This window comes from Narcine bancroftii, chromosome 8 (assembly GCF_036971445.1).
Source record: "Narcine bancroftii isolate sNarBan1 chromosome 8, sNarBan1.hap1, whole genome shotgun sequence".
NCBI lineage: Eukaryota > Metazoa > Chordata > Chondrichthyes > Torpediniformes > Narcinidae > Narcine > Narcine bancroftii.
In genome coordinates, this window is record NC_091476.1 from 166,652,931 (window position 1) to 166,672,949 (window position 20,019).

General features: G+C 45.0%; 1 protein-coding gene across 1 annotated transcript in view; it reads right to left on the bottom strand.

The window, feature by feature from the left end:
* The window catches only part of LOC138742142 (CUB and sushi domain-containing protein 2-like), a 938,722-nt gene that overhangs the window by 262,509 nt on the left and 656,194 nt on the right, over positions 1-20,019 (bottom strand). The gene's annotated exons all lie outside the window — the stretch shown is intronic.

The window sequence follows — 20,019 nt, forward strand, 5'->3', positions numbered from 1 at the left end:
TTCTTGGATCTCCAGAAAAGAATCACAAATAATGGACAAAGGTACATTGTCAGCAATGTTCAGGTATTTTGCAAGGTGGTTCACACTCTTGGACTGTTATGAATCTGAGTGAGACGTTGTTTCAAACACAAACTATCATCTTAACTCTCAAAATATCCTTAACATTAACTCTCTCTGCATGTGCGCGCGTGCGTGCGTACACGCGCGCACACACACACATACACATACACAGACACAGACACACAGACAGACACACACACAGACAGACACACACACACAGACACACACACACACACAGACACACACACACAAACACACAGACACACACACAGACACACAGACACACACACACAGACACACACGCACAGACACACACGCACAGACACACACGCACAGACACACACGCACAGACACACACGCACAGACACACACGCACAGACACACACGCACAGACACACACGCACAGACACGCACAGACACACACAGACACAGACACACACACGCACAGACACACACACGCACAGACACACACACGCACAGACACACACAAACACACAGACACACACAAACACACAGACACACGCGCGCACACAGACACACGCGCGCACACACGCACACGCGCGCACACACGCACACGCGCGCACACACACACGCGCGCACACACACACGCGCGCACACACACGCGCGCACACACACGCGCGCACACACACACGCGCGCACACACACAGACACACAGACACACACACAGACACACACACACAGACACACACACACAGACGCACACACACACACACACACACAGACACACACACACACAGACACACAGACACACACACACACACACACACACACAACCATGACAGTCTAGGCCAAAATCTCAAAAGTTTAGTCTTTTAAATTCAATGTTGAAGTATCGGGCTTTTAAATTTGATGCCCAGAATTCAAGTTGACCAGATGGGACGACTGACGTTGTGGATGCCACAGTCTCACAAATGACCATCCACACCACACTCCTGGTCCTTTTGTAGGGAACACCCGAACTGGGAAGCTGCTATGACTCTTCCAAGACCCTTTGCACTGAAATGGGATTCACTGGTAGGGTCTCTTGTGCCGGTGACTGGTCCTTCCTCCTGGCTCCACCCCCATCTGCCCACATATAACCCTGGTTTCCCACCTAAACCCAGAACCCTTCTGAAGACTACTGTTGAACCCTACCCTTAGTTATAAGCTAATAAAAGTGTTTCTTCTCCCTCCAGTCATGAGAGTTTTTATTCACACTATACCCTGGCATCAGTTTGTTCAAGTGATATTCACTGTTAGTCACACTCAAAATGAAGCTCTTTGCTTCCCAAATGGCCCTCCTGGCATAGGTCAAACCACCGAAAAGGCCCCGTCACTCACGTAGCATGCTTTGCACTGAATTCCACAAAAATGGCTGGCCACAAGAGGTGCTTTCAAAAGCTGTCAGCTGTCAGTATGCTTCTCCCTTGAAAAATCACCATGTCTTTACAAAAGTTTTGAATTCTGAAACAGACTCTAACAACCTTCCCTTCCAATGTATCGAGCTGTCACTGGCCTGTTACTCATGTAATGATGATCCTTGCGTGAGAGGTTAAATGTTAACTGTAACAATTCAGTTCCTCCCGTCCTTACTATCCCTTAGAGAGATAAAACCATTTTACTAAAATGGGAGCTCGTCATAGAACAGAATCCAAACAAGTCTGTCAGAACCTGCCAGTCAAACATGGAGTTGATAATGATGTTGCCACACTGACTATTTGTTTTCCATGACGAGTTCCCCAAACTCAGTACATTCATTTGTTAATTCCTTAGATGTTTAAATAGTTACTGAAACACTCACAATCTGTTATATTATCTCACATTGATTTTTTTTTTTCCTTCCTTCACAATTTAGCTTTGCTTCTCATACTGTCCAATCTGTTGACTATCTTTGCATTACGATATGGTATTTCTTTCAGCTTGATATTATCTTTCACATTTAAAAAAAATAATCATGTCCTCCCCTTGGAATAGGTCTTTCTTGTTTAATGATCGGTTATCACCAATGAAGTTCTCAACTAAATGCATTTATTGTTGGAATGAAGAGAACATGGGCACCAACTAATGTACAGTCATCAATCTGAAAATGCCCAAACAAAATCCTACTGGATCAACTTTTAGCCAGAAAACCAGCAAGGCTTTTTCCAATCTTCAGTGAAATAATAGCCTATTATCTTTTATTGCCACATCAGGATGGCAGCACAGGACAGAGAGTCAACCACAATTTTCTTTTCATCACCTTTCAACTCAGAAGAAAGCACATTTCCCAACTGAACTGCAGTGGCCACCTCTACAGGATGAACAAAAGGAATGATTGCTTTGGCAGGTTTCTATTTCCAATATCAACTGGGAGGGAGGGGGGGGGTGGAAGCTTTGCACAAAAAAAAAGCTTTTTAAAAGTACTGAAAGCTGCTGTCGAGGCAGAAATGTTTCACCCTTGATGTTAGAAGAGAAATTTGCTTTTGCTGATGGCTGTTCAGAGGAATACAATGACCAAGACAATCTTGAAGTAGTTTTGGATATTTCATGTGGAGTTGAGCAGATAAGCTTACAAAACAACCGTGCAAGAAAAATAAAGCAAAAGGATCAGGCTGACTATCCCACCGTCAAAAAGAAGTTACCACAAAAATAATTGGTTGCACATGCTGAACAGCCGATGCGGCATGGTTTAAGCAAAGCTTAAATCCCCACCTTTGTTGACCTGCATTATTTGTGAATGCAGCTTAGGCCATCATGCAAACCAGCCTCCCCTCCTCTGACTCTATCCACGCCCCCTGCTGCCTCAGGAAAACAGCCAACATAATGAAGGACCCATCCCACCCTAGTCTCATTCGATTTGCCCCTCTCCCATTGGGAAGACACACGAGGGTAAAAAACATGCCCCACCAGATTCAAGGACTGCTTTTATCTTGCTGTTATCAACCGCTCGAATCTGCTAAAGGTGGTCTCAGTCCCACAAACCTACAGTTTTGTTATCAGTACATTTCTACATCATTTTTTTGTACCACCTCGACGCATTTATATCTTGTTTGGTTTGTGAGAAAAATTCTTCAATGTACATATGACAACAATAAACAATTCTATTCAATTATCCATTGTGGGTGATGGCAGACACCTCATTAGCCGACAAGTCCTGGAGACTCCAGAAACCACCTGATTTCCATCAGCAAGAACCACTGCAAGTGTTAAACGCAAGACCAAAACTTCTGAAACTATATTCAGCAACAAGTGTCAAATAGGTAATTCATCTTAGCTTGGTCTAGAGCACACATGTCAAACTCTGGCCCGCGGGCCAAATTTGGCCCGTGATATAATTATATTTGGCCCACAAGATCATTTCAAAAATGTATTAGAGGTGGCCCACCCTGCAGCGAGAGCCGATGCTGTTTTTTGGTCATGTCACCCCCACCATCCTCCCCCTTCATTGCACATTATAACACGAGAAATTGTAACACGAGAAGTCTGTCGATGTCATCAGCCGGCAAGCCAGTTGGAAGGCTCCCCGCACAACCAGTCACTTCTCCCACCTGTCGAGCGGTGCGGCGGATGGGCGAGCGCCTGTGATTTCCTGTCGGCACGACAGGCATGGCAGGCTGCACATGGCCCCCGGGCAGTGTGAGCCCCACGCGACTGGCACCGGACGGCCCTTCCACAGCGTGAGCGCACTTCTCCCGGTCGCCACGGCCTTCAGCGCTTGCACCTGCGCGGACCCCAGGGACGGCTGGTTCGGCCCTGCACATGAAGAGAGAGATGGTGGCTGTCCGCAAATGCTGATCGGCAGCACGCTGGGCCTGAGTGGGTGGGTAAGCAGGGGTGGGGAGAGTGTTTAGGTGAGGAGTAATGGGCAGGGGAAGTTATGGTGGTGCAAGGGGCAGTTAGAGGGAGGGATGAGTAGAAGGAGGGGTGGATAGGGAAGAGGTAAAAGGGGAGGGGCAGGGCGAGTAGGGGAGGGGTGATTAGAGGGTGAGAGACGGGTAGAGGGAGGAACAGGTTGAGGGGAGAGGCAGTAGAGGGGCTTGTATAGGATGGGGTGGGTAGAGGCAGAGTGAGTGGAGTGAGGGGTGAGTAGAGGTTGGGTAAAGGACTGGTCAGGTAGAGGGATGGTGGATCGAGGGTGAATAGAGGCCTAGAGCCTGAGGAGTGAGCAGGAAATGCTGAGTCCTGATGCAGGCCAAAATGGACACAGCCTGTGAATGCTGACTACAATCCACAGGGACCAAATAGGTTTCCCTCAGGTCAAGCAAAGGGTGAACTTGAGCTACCTACTCCTGACCTGTAACATTATCCTCCTAAAGTTATATCCTAAAGTTTAACATTACATATGTTGAAAGACGAGAAAACATGCAGATGTTGTTGAAAATTTTCAATAAATATTTAGTTCGGCCCTCGACTTCGTCCAAGTTTTTAATTTTGGCCCTCCGTGAATTTGAGTTTGACACCCCTGGTCTAGAGGCTTCTGACATTCGATTCATTCTTTGTTCAAGCTTATTATTAACATTCAATTGTCTAAGTACAACTGAAAAAAACAGAATTCTTTGCTCCTTGGTGTAAAAGATATGCAAACAAAATATAGTACTTCTAGTGCGCGCACACACACACACACACACACACACACACACACACACACACACACACACACACACACACACACACACACACACACACACAGAGTATATACATAAACATAAATAAACATTGTAAAATAAATAGATAGAGTCTTGGAGGGATTGTATGAGCAGTTTATCGGTCATTCAGCAATCTCAATGGCTGGGCTTCACAGCTTGTTGGTTCTGGCTCTGATACTTCTGTATCTTTTTACTGATGGGAGTAGCCAGAAGATGCTGTGTGCAGACGGTAGGGGTGCTGAACAATTTTGCGAGCTCTTTTCCAACAACAATCCCAATAGATCACATTGATGAATGGGGGGCGCATGGCGAGAAAGACCCAAATGATCCTCTGCTGCTCTGAGGGTTGTGGATTGGCCTTCCATCCAGCCTACTACAGCAACCAGGGGATGCAGCCAGTGGAGATGCTCTCAATAGGGCTCCTATCAAAAGTTGACAGGATTGTGGCCGGTAGCCTTGCCTATCTCAGACTCTTCAGGAAGTGCAGTTGCTGTTGAGCCTTCTAGACAAGTGAGGACATATTGTGCATCCAGGATAGGTCACAGAGGAACTCTGTGCTCTCTACTCTCTCCACTACTGACCCATTAATACATAGGGAAGGGTGGTCATTCCTGGTCCTCCTGAAGTCCACAATCATCATCTTTGTCTTGTCCACAATGAGGTTCAAGTTGTTACCCTCACGTCATGTTATATTTTTCCACCTCTGCAGTGCAACTCATCATTGTTGCTGATGAGACAGTCGTGTCAACTGCAAACTTGATGACTCTTGGAGCAGTAGCATGGATAGGAGTGGGCTGAGACACAGCCCTGAGGTGTAGCAGTACTCACCTTGACGGTGCTTTATGTTCTGATACCTACCCGGACGGACTGTGGTCTTTCTGTTAGAAAGTCCAGAATCCAGTTACAGAGAGGGGTGTTGAGTCCCAATGGGGATAGCTTCTGGGGAATGATCATATTGAATGCGATGTCAAGGAGCAGCTGACAACTCAGGAGGCCCCCAATACCCTCATTGCAGTGTTAGAAATTCAGACCTCCAGAAGTGGTCATCCCTCACCCTGGGCTGCCTATTACAGCTTCCAGATTGACTTTTATTCAACAATGTTTCAAAGCCACCCAAGAATCCCCTGTCCACACAGTGCAGGACATACCCAATGATCACCTCATCAATTTAAATTATATGTCAAGAGACAGAAGGTGCAACTGATCCTCTGCTTGCCCTTTGCATGAATCAGAAGAATTTGAACATAGAACAAAATAGTGAATTTCACAAATGAATTGAGCAGGTTTGCTCTTAATATTGAAGCAGCAACAGATTGGATGAAGTATCAGAGAGACCTTGATTGTGAATAGGAATTATGACTTTAGCTAGCCACTCTATAAAGCACACATAAAAGCATATTTGTGATTGTTGGAGACCAATCATCTCTACTCACGCATACAGTTGGCATAACAGTTAGCGCAATACCTTCACAGGGCCAGCGATCAGGACAGGGGTTTGAATCCCATGCTGTCTGTAAGGAGTTTGTATGTTCTCCCCATGTGTTTTCCCTGGGTATTCTGGTTTACTCTTATTGGTTAAATCGGTGTAAATTGGTTAGCACAGACTCATGGGTTGAAATGGCTTGTTAGCGTACTGTATGCAGGCCTAAATTTAAAAAAAAACATTTAAAAAAAATCTTTAGGGCATTAAACTGGACCCAACCTTGTCTGGCTTTTCCCCTCTATCAGGGATAGTTTAAAGAGGGAGAATTCCTATTGACAGTGTTTTATGAACCCCTTTATAACTATAGACTCTTGCATGCAAGAAGATGTGACACATTTACAGATCAGCTCACAAATGGAGAGTAAGAATTATTTTCAACAAGTACCAGACAATGACCACCTTCAATGAGAATTTAATCATTCAAACTTAACTTTAAGAAAGTCCCTTATCAAATACCTTCAATATCCTGAGATAAGCATTGGAAACCAAGATTCAAAATTCAGTTGAACCAGTTACATCAGTTTGATCTTTACTTCCTAAAGACTTTCCACCATTTACAAGACACATCAAGCATAGAATTGAGTGTGAGTGAGTGTTTTTAAGTTCCATAATGCCCTGGAAGTTCAACGTCCAATCACACTTATGCAACACATCCCATTTCCGAGTATATCCAGGCCAATTTGATTAGTTCTGATGGTGGAGATGCTATATTACTGTCCTTAAAGAACAATTGTGCAATTCATGGTATTAGTCCATGAGTAAATTCAAATGCATTTAGCCATTCTGTGTTTCATTCTCCCAATCTAGCAGGAGTCAAAACATTAAAATCAGATCAGTAAAGTCTCAGTGTGGTGAGTTTTGTCCTCTGTTAATTTCATACTTAACAGTCAGACCCAAACCAATGTCCAAGTCATGAAATTGACATAAATGAATAGATATTTAATGGGCATCTTTAGCCTTTATAAATCAAAGTGTTGAATATAGAAGTTGGAATGTTATGTTGAAGTTATTCAATCATTGGTGAGACCACACTTAAAATATTGTGTGCAGTTCTGGTCACCCAGCAGCAAGAAAGATATCAATAAGATTGAAAGAGTGGAGAGAACATTTACTAAGATGTTGCCAGGTCTTCAGGACTTAAGTTACTAGGATAGATTAAAAAGGTTAGAACTATACTCCTTAGAACAAAGAAGAATGAGGGAGATTTGACAGAGGTTTATAAGATTATGAGTGGTATAGACAGAGTAAATGCAAGTAGGATGTTTCCACTTAGACTGTGGTAGATAAATATGAGAACTCATAGCTTTAGGCTGAAAGGTATAAGGGAAACATTATGGATAAGTTTCTTACTCAGAGGTGGGAGTGTGGATTGAGCTGCCACCTGATGTAGTGAATGAAGATTCAATCTTGATTTTTTTAAAAATTGAATAAATACATAGATAGGAGAGGACTGGAGGGTTATGAAATGAGAGCAGGTCAGTGAGACTAGCTAACCAGAAGGGTCAAATGGCCTGTTTTCTGTGCTGTAACATTCTATGGTGCCTCAATCTTGACTTCATCTAAATGCCCTTCCCATTTTGCCTCACTTACATGACACACCCCATCAAAAATGTACATCTTTAGACTTTCCTTTGCTTTCATTTGTAGGACAGTAGCAGTAACTTTTAGTAATCAAGAGAATTGAGAACTTCAGCAATAAGATTATGCTCAAGAATTTACTGAATATTTAATTCACTCTGCCACTGTTGGCTTCCTGTGAATTAGTATTAACCTTAACCACACCATGTGGCAATATTGTAAATGTCGCAGGGAAGGATAAAATACATCAAGTAGAAGATTCAAAAAGGTCACAAAGGAGTAAATAATCACCAGCTATAATACACAATAGTAAGGAACAGATCAGTTATTCGACAGATCATTTCTTTGGTTGCAAAGTACTTGAAGAGTCTGATAAAGATATTAAATTCTTGGTAGAAGATTGTTATGAGGCAGGTTATTTTATTTCTTTTCAAAGAATGAAAGAGAAATATGAAATATCTTTGAGTAATTTTTTAAATTATTATCAAGTTAAAGAATTATTATTAGACAACTTTGGATACACCTTGAGGCTTCCTAGAAGGTCTAAATTTGAAATTTTACTTACTCATGGTGGTAAGAAAGGATTTATATCTGAAATGTATGCTTTATTGCAGAATAAAATGCTTAAGCCAGATGTTTATGAATCTAGAATGAAGTGGGAAAAAGATTTGGCGATATCCATTTCACAGGATGATTGGATGACTAAAATTGTAAATGTAAGGTATAGATTGTTTCATTAAAACTTTATTCATCAATTATATTTGAATCCAGAGAAATTAAAGAAATATAAATATATTTCTTGTGATTTATGTTTTAGATGCCATAAGGAAGTGGGTATGTTTTTACGCTTGATTTGGTTATGTGAGATGGTTAAACATTTTTGGAATAAAATCAAGGAATTTTTGGAGGTTATGTTTAAATTTAAAATTTCACTTCATACTATGATATTTTTAATCAGGTTATATTAAAAAAATTGAGTTTGGAGTTAAAACTAGATAAATTTCAAATTGCCTTTTTAAGACTGGCTTTAGCAGTAGCTAGGAAATGTCTTACAGTTACATGGAAAAATGAGACTAAGTTGAGTATCCAAAGATGGCACGTGGAGATGAGATGTTGTATTCCCTTGGAAAAAAAAATAACATATAATTTATGGAATAATAATATTTTTTAAAAACCTGTATCCCATCCTCTTTCCCGTACATTAGTGGTGTGGTCCCAAGACATGGTAAATAACTCAATTATTTGTTTTAGTAGATCTCCTCTTCTCTTTCTTCTTTTCCTTTCTTTTGGGGTAGTTAGAGGAGGGCTGGGAGGGGGGGGGGAATAGGGTTGGGTGTGGGGAGTTATATGGGATAAAACATTAGGTATTTGATTGTATGATTCATTATAGTTTATAAATCAAATTTTCCAAAAATAAAAATTAAATTCCTTTCAGATTCAATTTTCTAGATCTCACTTTCCTAGCTCTGAAGAAGCATCATGAACCTATAATCCTAGCTCTTTCTCTTTCCACAGCTGCTGCCAGATGCACTGTACTCCAGCACATTCCCCAAATTTCCAAAATCTGTATTAAAAAAAAAAGTCATCTTGATCCTGTCAAAGGATTTGTCAGAATTTGTCCCAATTTTGATGATTGTGGAGCAATTACACTCCTGATGAAATGATGCAGAGCCCAGTCAGTAGAAAAGAAGAAATACCTTCCACATAAAGTACTTCATGCAATTTATGGCCATTCTAAAGGATGAAATGGTCCAGGAAATTCTTCTGACTTCATTGTGGTAAAAGAGACAAGCTTCAGAGATATTTGAACTCAACAGATGTCCAATGATATTAATGTCACGTAATCAAGGCTGTTGTTCATTTAGAAATAAATATTAGCAATGAACCCAGGAAAAACCTAGTCTTTGACAAATAGGTTCATCCAAATTCTAATGTGTGTTTCAATTTAATTTCTGTGGGGGAAATGCTAGGGTTGCTTAATGAATGTCCAATCAAAAACACACGTCTTCTCTTTGGCTTGGCTTCGCGGACGAAGATTTATGGAGGGGTAATGTCCTCGTCAGCTGCAGGCTCGTTTGTGGCTGACAAGTCCGATGCGGGACAGGCAGACACAGTTGCAGCGGTTGCAGGGGAAAATTGGTGGGTTGGGGCTGGGTGTTGGGTTTTTCCTCCTTTGTCTTTTGTCAGTGAGGTGGGCTCTGCGGTCTTCTTCAAAGGAGGTTGCTGCCCGCTAAACTGTGAGGCCCCAAGATGCACGGTTTGAGGCGAGATCAGCCCATTGGCGGTGGTCAATGTTGCAGGCACCAAGAGATTTCTTTAGGCAGTCCTTGTACCTCTTCTTTGGTGCACCTCTGACACGATGGCCAGTGGAGAGTTCGCCATATAACACGATCTTGGGAAGGTGATGGTCCTCCATTCTAAAGACGTGACCTACCCAGCGCAGTTGGATCTTCAACAGCGTGGATTCGATGCTGTCGGCCTCTGCCATCTCGAGTACTTCGATGTTAGGGATGAAGTCGCTCCAATGAATGTTGAGGACGGAGCGGAGACAACGCTGGTGGAAGCGTTCTAGGAGCCGTAGGTGATGCCGGTAGAGGACCCATGATTCGGAGCCGAACAGGAGTGTGGGTATGACAACAGCTCTGTATACGCTTATCTTTGCGAGGTTTTTCAGTTGGTTGTTTTTCCAGACTCTTTTGTGTAGTCTTCCAAAGGCGCTATTTGCCTTGACGAGTCTGTTGTCTATCTCGTTGTCGATCCTTGCATCCGATGAAATGGTGCAGCCGAGATATGTAAACTGGTTAACCGTTTTGAGTTTTGTGTGCCCGATGGAGATGTGGGGGGGCTGGTAGTCATGGTGGGGAGCTGGCTGATGGAGGACCTCAGTTTTCTTCAGGCTGACTTCCAGGCCAAACATTTTGGCAGTTTCCGCAAAACAGGACTTCAAGCACTGAAGAGCTGGCTCTGAATGGGTAACTAAAGCGGCATCGTCTGCAAAGAGTAGTTCACAGACAAGTTGTTCTTGTGTCTTGGTGTGAGCTTGCAGGCACCTCAGATTGAAGAGACTGCCATCCGTGCGGTACCGGATGTAAACAGCGTCTTCATTGTTGAAGTCTTTCATGGCTTGGTTCAGCATCATGCTGAAGAAGATTTAAAAGAGTGTTGGTGCGAGAACGCAGCCTTGCTTCACGCCATTGTTAATGGAGAAGGGTTCAGAGAGCTCATTGCTGTATCTGACCCGACCTTGTTGGTTTTCGTGCAGTTGGATAATCATGTTAAGGAACTTTGGGGGGCATCCGATGCGCTCTAGTATTTGCCAAAGCCCTTTACTGCTCACGGTGTCGAAGGCTTTGGTGAGGTCAACAAAGGTGATGTAGAGTCCTTTGTTTTGTTCCTGCACTTTTCTTGGAGCTGTCTGAGGGCAAAGACCATATCAGTAGTTCCTCTGTTTACGCGAAAGCCGCACTGTGATTCTGGGAGAACATTCTCGGCGACACTAGGTAATATTCTATTTAGGAGAATCCTAGCAAAGATTTTGCTTGCATTGGAGAGCAGCGTGATTCCCCTATAGTTTGAGCTGTCTGATTTCTCGCCTTTGTTTTTGTACAGGGTGATGATGATGGCATCACGAAGGTCCTGAGGCAGTTTTCCTTGGTCCCAGCAAAGCTTGAAAAACTCATGCAGTTTGGCATGCAGAGTTTTGCTGCCAGCCTTCCAGACCTCTGGGGGGATTCCATCCATACCTGCTGCTTTGCCACTTTTCAGTTGTTTAATTGCCTTATATGTCTCTTCCCGGGTGAGGACCTCACCCAGGTCTAGCCTTAGGGGCTGTTGAGGGAGCTGGAGCAGGGCGGAATCTTGGACTGAGCGGTTGGCACTGAAAATAGATTTGAAGTGTTCTAACCATCGGTTGAGGATGGAGATCTTGTCGCTGAGGAGGACTTTGCCGTCTGAGCTACGCAGTAGGCTTTGGACTTGGGGTGAGGGGCCGTACACAGCCTTTAGAGCCTCGTAAAAACCCCTGAAGTCGCCAATGTCCATGCTGAGCTGGGTTCGTTTGGCGAGGGTAGTCCACCACCCATTTTGGATCTCCCGGAGTTTGCGCTGAAGATGGCTGCATGCGCGACAGAAGGCTTGTTTCTTCTCTGGCCAGGACGGCTTTGTAAGGTGAGCCTGGTGGGCAGCTCGCTTCTTTGCCAGCAGCTCCTGGCTGTTTTCGTTGAACCAGTCCTTGTTTTTCCTGGAGGAGAAGCCCAGTACCTCTTCAGTGGATTGCAGTATGGTAGTCTTCAGCTGATCCCAGAGGGTTTCAGGGGATAGTCCGCGAGGCGGATTGCATCGTCGAGCTTTGCTTTGAGGTTTGTCTGGAAGTTTCCACTCACTTTGTCTGACTGCAGGTTTCCAACATTGAACCTCTTTCTGCGGGCTTTACTGTTCCTGGGCTTTGGCTTGAAGTAAAGGTTGAGCTTGCAGCGAACCAGCCGGTGGTCAGTGTGGCATTCCGCGCTGGGCATGACCCTGGTGTGGAGCACATCTCATTTGTCTCTTTCTCGCACCAGGATGTAGTCCAGGAGGTGCCAGTGTTTGGATCGGGGATGCATCCAGGTGGTCTTAAGGCTGTCCCTCTGCTGAAAAAGGGTGTTTGTAATGACAAGCCGCTGTTCTGCGCAGAACTCCAACAGGAGGCGCCCGTTGTCGTTGCACTTGCCGACACCATGCTTGCCCAGGATTCCTGGCCAGGTTTCTGAGTCTTTGCCGACGCGAGCGTTGAAGTCGCCAAGGATGACAACCTTGTTGGCTGTAGGGGTGCGTTGAATGAGGTTGCGCAGATCAGTGTAGAACTTGTCCTTTTCTGCTTGTTCCGCTTGGAGGGTTGGAGCATAGACACTGATGAGGGTGATGCGACGCTTGTTTTGAAGGGGAAGTGGCCTGGACATGATCCGGTCGGAGTGGCCTGTCGGGAGGTTTTGAGTTTGGAGGCAATGGAGTTCTTGACCATGAAGCCTACACCAGATAGGTGTCATTCATCCATAGGCTTGCCAGACCAGTAGAGTGTGTAGCCCGCGCTGTGTTCTTGGAGGCTGCCTACATCTGCAAGGCGGACTTCACTGAGAGCAGCTATGTCGATGTCAAGTCTGAGGAGTTCATGTGCGATGAGGGCAGACCGACGTTCAGGTGGGTGTCTGACGGCCTTGTCTAGCATGGATCTGATGTTCCAACATGCTAGCTTGAGTTTGTGAGCATCTTTTGAGGGAGAGGGGGAGGACGTGGACCTGTCCTCGGGCCTGCGCAAAGGAGCTTTTAGGTGGAGTGCAGTGTGCGCAGTCTGGCCCCACCCTTTACACCCACGGTTCGTGTGCCGAGGCCAAGCAAGCTGGGACGTGGCAACGAGGTCCTTGGGTCGTAGGTTTTATATCGGAGTGGCCTTCTCCTCTGCAAGTTTCTTACCCGGGCTGGAGGGGCCTGCCTCCCCTCCTAGGTCGGACCATACTGCCCGGACCGGGGCCGAGGCCGCCGCTGCTTTCCCTGTGCCCGGACCGAGGCCACCGCCTCCTACTTTCTGCCCGGACTGGGGCCTCCGCCTGCCTCACTCGACCGAGGCCGGGGCCGCCACCTCCCCCTCGCTTCTGCCCGGACCGGGGCCTCTGCCTGCCTCACTCGACCGAGGCCGGGGCCGCCGCCTCCCCTACGCTCTTGCCCGGACCGGGGCCTTTAGGCATTTAGGTCGTTGTCCTGTGTTCATGTGAAGTTATTATTCTCAATCACTATTGTTCTATCCACAAATAAATGCAACCATATTCCCATTTCTGATAAATTTACAATTATGTCACCTCAACACCCACAACTTGGGTATTTCCAATATTAATATGAGAGAGAAGAGAAACTTGGAACATCATCTACATATAACTTATGTGGATTTGGCAAAAGATTTATTGCTATAGATGGGAGGTTCATGAGCTGGATTCAAGCCACATTTACTGGTCCTGCAGGTATTATCAAAATATCCTTCGGCATTATTTGAAGTGTTGCCAGTGACCCGAGCAATGGTTTACCCCAAACTGAGAACTGCTTGTCAGATCTTGCCATCTCCATTGGCTGCAGCAAGCTAAGTGTAATGCACCTGTGCATTAATATTAATACTAGGTCGAGGCTTATATCCCGGAGAGAGATTGACACCCGACCGGGTGGGGCTTGATCCATTCAGGCCAACTGATTGGCAGCCGGCCAGGTGTTGTCCTGTCCCCTTACACTCCTGCAGGTACAGAGGTTGCCCCCTGCAGTAGGCCGGTGGTGTACCACCACACACTGACAAACTTCAAGATGCATATTATTATGTTCATCAAGGTAAAAAAAAAAAAAAAATATATGATTTGGTGGAAGGGTAGTTTTAAATTGAGGTTTTCATTGCAAAGTTTGTCCACACAAGTTTCTGGGAGAATTGCACGTTAAGAGACAGAGTTGTAATGGCACTGACTATAGAAGTAATATCTGTGAATATTGTTGTAAAATTGTCATACTTCTGACACTCTTTTCTCTTTAACTTGTACAGTATTAATATGTTTGGATATCTTTGTATCACCATCCAAAGATGTGAATAAGCAAGGTCATGCAGTTTCATTCAAGTCAAATTTAAAGAGTAGGAACATTTTTATCAATGTACCTCTCCTTCCACTGAAAATCCAGAAATAGATGGAGGAAGGACTGGGACATGAGATGCATAGGAGACAGCCTACTGTCAAATATTATTAAAGGTCTGATCTTTAAAAAAAATCTGTAAGAATGTTAGAGAGAATATCCATCTCTGAAGTGCCATTGACAAAAAAAAACTAGTAAACCAATCCATGCAGAAAATGGTTGCCCAGATTCTTTATTCATGTTCAGCAGTTCTTAGAAGAGGCGCTGAAAGCAAACCCCTGGACTTCAGAGATCAGAATACAAGGAGTACAAATGAATCCAGCATGCATTTTTATTGCTTCGAATAGCTGACCACATTTGGACAAAATACAACCATGATCACTGCAAACATTTAGGTTCAGTCATGGTCAAATTCATCGTTGTATTCAGTGGTCTATCACAACATCATATTAAAGGGATTTTTCCACCTTGAAACTTCCGTTACATTAATCAAAATGCTTATTAGCCCATCTAAATCTAATTACCATTTTCCTGTAATGTCTTATATATGGTCTCTCTGCAGAATTTATTTCTCCTGTATTTTACTTCAACTGCTTATGCTCATCCACTACACTTACATGCACCCAGAGTCCTCACTGCCTTTGACACCTTCTGCTTTGATTTCAGATTTTGGCATTATTTCTGTACGCCAATGCCAAATTATTTATTTCCTGAAAAAAAAATTACATATATTCATGAAGGATTCATTTATTAATTCATGCTCCCTGCTAATTACTTTTTTCAGTTGTGCCAATACATTTTGTTATTTTGCCTTGGGTAGTATCGACCAAGTTTCAAGATGATGTTGCCAGATTTGAGTTGTCGGGAGAGGTTGGATAGGCTGGGTCTTTATTCCCCCAGACCGAAGGCAGCAGTGGAGTGATCGCACAAAGATTAAAATCAAGCTGGGCACAGACAAAGACACAGTCTTTTACCCAGGGGAGACTATTCTAGAACTGGATGGCAGAGGTTGAAGATGAGTGAGGAAAGGTTTAAGAGATACAAAAGGCAACTTTTTCACGTGGGGGTTGGTTCATTTCTGGAATGAGATGCCACAGGAAACTGTCGAAGCCGGCACAATAACAGTGTTCGAAAGACGTATGGGATCAGCCCAAAATGCCAACCATGTCGGCATGGACAAGTTGGGCCAAAGGGCCTGTGCTGTTTTGCCAGACGCTTCAGTTGCAGTCAATTACCTGGTGCAGGCGAAACAGTTGGCTTTTACAGTGCCAGCAATCAGGACCAGACGGGATTCGAGTCCCGCGCTGTCTGTAAGGAGTTTGTACGTTCCCTTCGTGTCTGTGTGGATTTTCCCCATGGGCTCTGGCTTCCTCCCACCATTCAAAATGTAGGTTAATGGGGTGTACATTGGGTGGCAAGGACACATGGGCCGAAATGGCCAGTTACCTTGAGGTTTGTCTAAATTTAAACATTTTTAAAAAATCCTCTTTACTTTCTTGTGTATGTTTTAATTGATTTTGGAATTTTCTGAATGTTTTTCAACATTTGAAATATTCAGAGTATTTTTGTTAAGCTTGGGTGTCCGACATAGCCCCCTGTCCGCATTTTATTTTGTGTGAGGGTACTGTATGGCACCCCATATGAAACCTGCAAGGTCCTATTTCATCATAGAACACTCAGTTTACGTGCAGGACTTCACTGCAAAGGATCAAATGGTTTCAGTCCACTACTTCCTGTTGAATCAAGCACTCCAGTTAAGTCCTTTGATCAACAGTGAGCATTGGACAGTTCAATCGTGATCAGTAATTCTCTGTCAGTGGATGCCCAGATTAAATCTCCTCCCATGATTGACACCCAATTCCTTTTTTGGTTGCGCTGAAAAACGACAAGCCAGAGGAGCTCAGCAGATTAGGCAGCAAGCTGAATCGGGAGGCGGTGTCGAGATGTCTTAAACAGAACATTCGCCACTCCTTTGCCTCCACAAGGTGAGTTTTTTTTCCCACTGCCTCTCATCTCTTGTCTACACTATACACAAAATGCTGGAGAAACTCAGCAGGTCATGCAGTGATAGGAAATAAAGGGTGAATAACATTTTGGCCTGAACCCTTCGTCAAGGTACAAGCATAAAGTAATAAATAGGGAGGGGGAGTAGAAGAGAGAGGAAGGAGCAGGGGGAGGAGCATGGACTAACAGATTTACTGCATATTTTGATGTTCAAGTTGACCAGCCTACAAGTTGACCCCCATTTTTCAGCCTAATTATAAGGGTTTATGGTTGACCCGGCGTACAAGTCGACCCCGATTTTTCAGGCTGTCCAGGACACCCAGGAACAACCCAAAGAATTTTAAAACACTCCATTCGCAAATAACAAAGCTGTAAATTAATTTTTAAAAGAACCTCGGCCTACTGGGCAGCAGCGGCGACAGCCCACGGAGCTGGAACGCCGACATCGGAATCCCGGCGGGATCAGGAACCTTGGCCTACTGGGCAGGAGCGGCGATAGTGACCTTAGGGACCGAAGTAGGAGTGGTTATGACAGCGCCCAGCTGTGGGGAGTTGTCGGGGAGCAGCGATGCTGGGAAGGTGCTTCCAACATCGACTTATACACCATATTGACATCAATCTGGTTCTTGTGACTGAACAAGTTGCGCCCCCCCCCCCCAACCTTTAAGAAATTTTTTAGCGTTTCACAACTCAACTTATACATCAAAATATATGGGTAGGTGAGATGCTAGAAGAGAAAAATACTTAGAAGTGTTGTGGGAGGGTGTAGCTCTCTAGATGGAGAGGGAAGAGAAGGTGTGTGGGAGCTGAAGGAATGGAGACGGGTGGACAGAGAAAAAAAAGACTTGTGTGTTCCCTGTCAGTGAAGACAGTTAATCTTCTTTACCTCACCTTGAAAGATCATTCAGAGCTACAACTCACTAAGTTTTATCTAGCTCAATTACTTGTGACTGTTCACTTCTATGATCAACTTTTTTTCCTCAACGTTTTGCATCAGGGGATGTGTAGATTTAATTGTGGGTGTTTCTGTTTTATCAAATTGTTCACAATCAAGAAATCTTGCCAGACCCTCTGCAGTGCAACTCTGATAGATGACTCAGCAAAATAGAGGTGTGAGGCATTAACCAAGAATGGTTTAACATGATGGCAACATGGCTCACAGCAATGGGCTCTACCCTGCTAATTCTAAGCTGCAAGTTCAATGGAGATTTCAACACCTGCTCACACCAGTGTAGAAATGTGGAACATGTGGTTAGATGGAGGTTTACTAGCTCGTGTGTTCGGCACCATGATTTACCATGAAATCCAGTGACAGTGATGTTGCTATTCAATTGGTAATCTCTGTGAATGGTTGGCCTGCCCGCCTCCTCCCTCTAACTCTTCCCCCGGAATTCCCTAATGAAGGCGATTACACCCAAGTTCCTACTTTAGTAGGAATCCTGGAATCAGGCCAGCATGTGTCCAGTTTTATGGTAATAAATGCCTGTCGTTAGTCACTTCAGGTTTTTGGAGTTGTTGTTTGCATATCAATTTTATTACCATAATGTTTTTACCACAATGGACAAGTTAGTGAGGCCAGACGCATTAGACATTGAACCGCAATCACCCAAAGCCCCAGACTGACTCAAGTTCTGGATACTGTTTTAAACACTTACTGCACGCCTCCAATCAAGTCGTGTGATCAGATGACAAAAAGCTGCGCCCACTACGATGACGGCTTGGCCAACACACCTAAACAATCACCTGGGGCTGCACGACATGAGGCCATGAAGAAGCTACAAAACCAGTACCGGCCCAGGATGAATGCGGTCTATGCCGGACATCTCCTGACCGCTTGCAAGCAACAACCCAGTGAGCTTCTCGAGGAATACTTTTGTGTCCTGTGCAAACTCGGGCGAGCCCACAGCTGCAGGGACATTACTGTTGAGGTCTATACAGATGAGCTCGTTCGGTACACCTGTGTAGCAGGCGTCCAATCAGACTATCCTCCAGCGTCTGCTGGGACTGCATGAAGTGACCTTTCCGCTGGCCTTCTAGGTGTCCAAAACGTTGGATGTAGTCCTCCAGAACAAAGACTCATTCTCTCCTGACAACGCGGCCGCCTCATGGTGAACATATGCTCCGCCATCTTGGGATGCAAGGTCCCAGGCCGCTGCCATACAGGGGCACCCCGACTTCACTTCCGCTGCTGCTGAGCACCCAAAGTGCTAATTCTGTTGCCAAAAGAAGCGGTGTGCTCAGGATGTGGGAGAAAGGGACACTATGCCAAATTCTGCAAGACCAGACCTTCTCCTCTCCCCAGCAGCACCATATGCAGGCAGTGGAGGTAGTTGCCATCTTGACCAGTGTCACTTCTGCCCCCGAGTGACATGGAGGCCGCTAACTTACCAGCCCGGATCGCAGACGCCATCTTATCATTCCAAAATTGGACAGTGCCTTTGACAACAGGTACTGGTGTCGATTGTACTCAACCAGGACAATCCCCTCCAGCTCGCCCGTTCGATGATGGAGGTGAAGGTAAACAGTCATCTAACTAACTGTCTATTTGATAGCGGGAGCACAGAATTTCGTACATCCCAATACCTTGCAGGACTACTCTCTTGTGATGAGCCCAGTGAGTTGCAAGATCTCCATGGCCTCCAGGCCCCAGTCGGCAGAGATTTGTGGCTACTCATGGTGATGCTGACCATACGTGGCACAAACTATTAAAACTTTAAACTGTTAGTAATGCCATAGCTCTGCGTGCCCATGATATTGGGGTTGGACTTCCAGTGCCACCTCAACAGCGTCACTATGGAGTTGGACAGGCCCTATTCCCCTCCCCCACATATCTGCAACCACCAATTTTTAAACTGCCTGCCCTGCTGCACATGACCATGTGTCAAACCACGACCCACTCACGTGCCGACCTGTTCACTCTCTGGATACCTCCCTGTCTCTGTTTGCCAATCTCACCCCAACTGCAAGCCAATCTCTACCAAGAGTGGGTGATACAGCACTGGAGACAGGGCATTCATTAAGTCAGAGATGAAATGGCTTCTGGCTGAGGCGATCATTGAACCGAGCACTAGCCCCTGGAGAGCCCAGGTCGTGGTTTTCAAAAATGGGGAGACGCATGGTGATCGACTACAGTCAAACCATCAACCATTTCAAGCAGCCAGACGTGTACTTCCTTTCCTGCATTGCCAACATGGTGAACCAAATCGCCCAATACCAGATTTAAAATAGTCATACCACCAATATAGTCATATTGAAAATAGTCATACCACCAACTCTCCATCCGCCCGGAAGATAACCAGTATACCATGTTTAAGGCGGATAGCCACCTCTACCACTTCCTACAGGAGTCCTTTGTAGTTAACTGCAGTGTCTGTTTTACGGAGGGAAATGGACTGGATGGTGGACCAGTACTGTCTCAAGGCCACATTCCCTTATTTGGACAATGTCACCATCTGCAGCCAAGACCTGCAAGACCATGATATGAACTTAAAAGCATTTCTCCAAACGGCCGAGGCACTCAACCTCACTTATAATTAAAAAAAATGTCCTCCACACATCACGCCTGCCCATCCTCTGTGGCATCATGGAACATGGCGTCATTAGTCCTGACCCCGGCCACATACACCCTCCCGA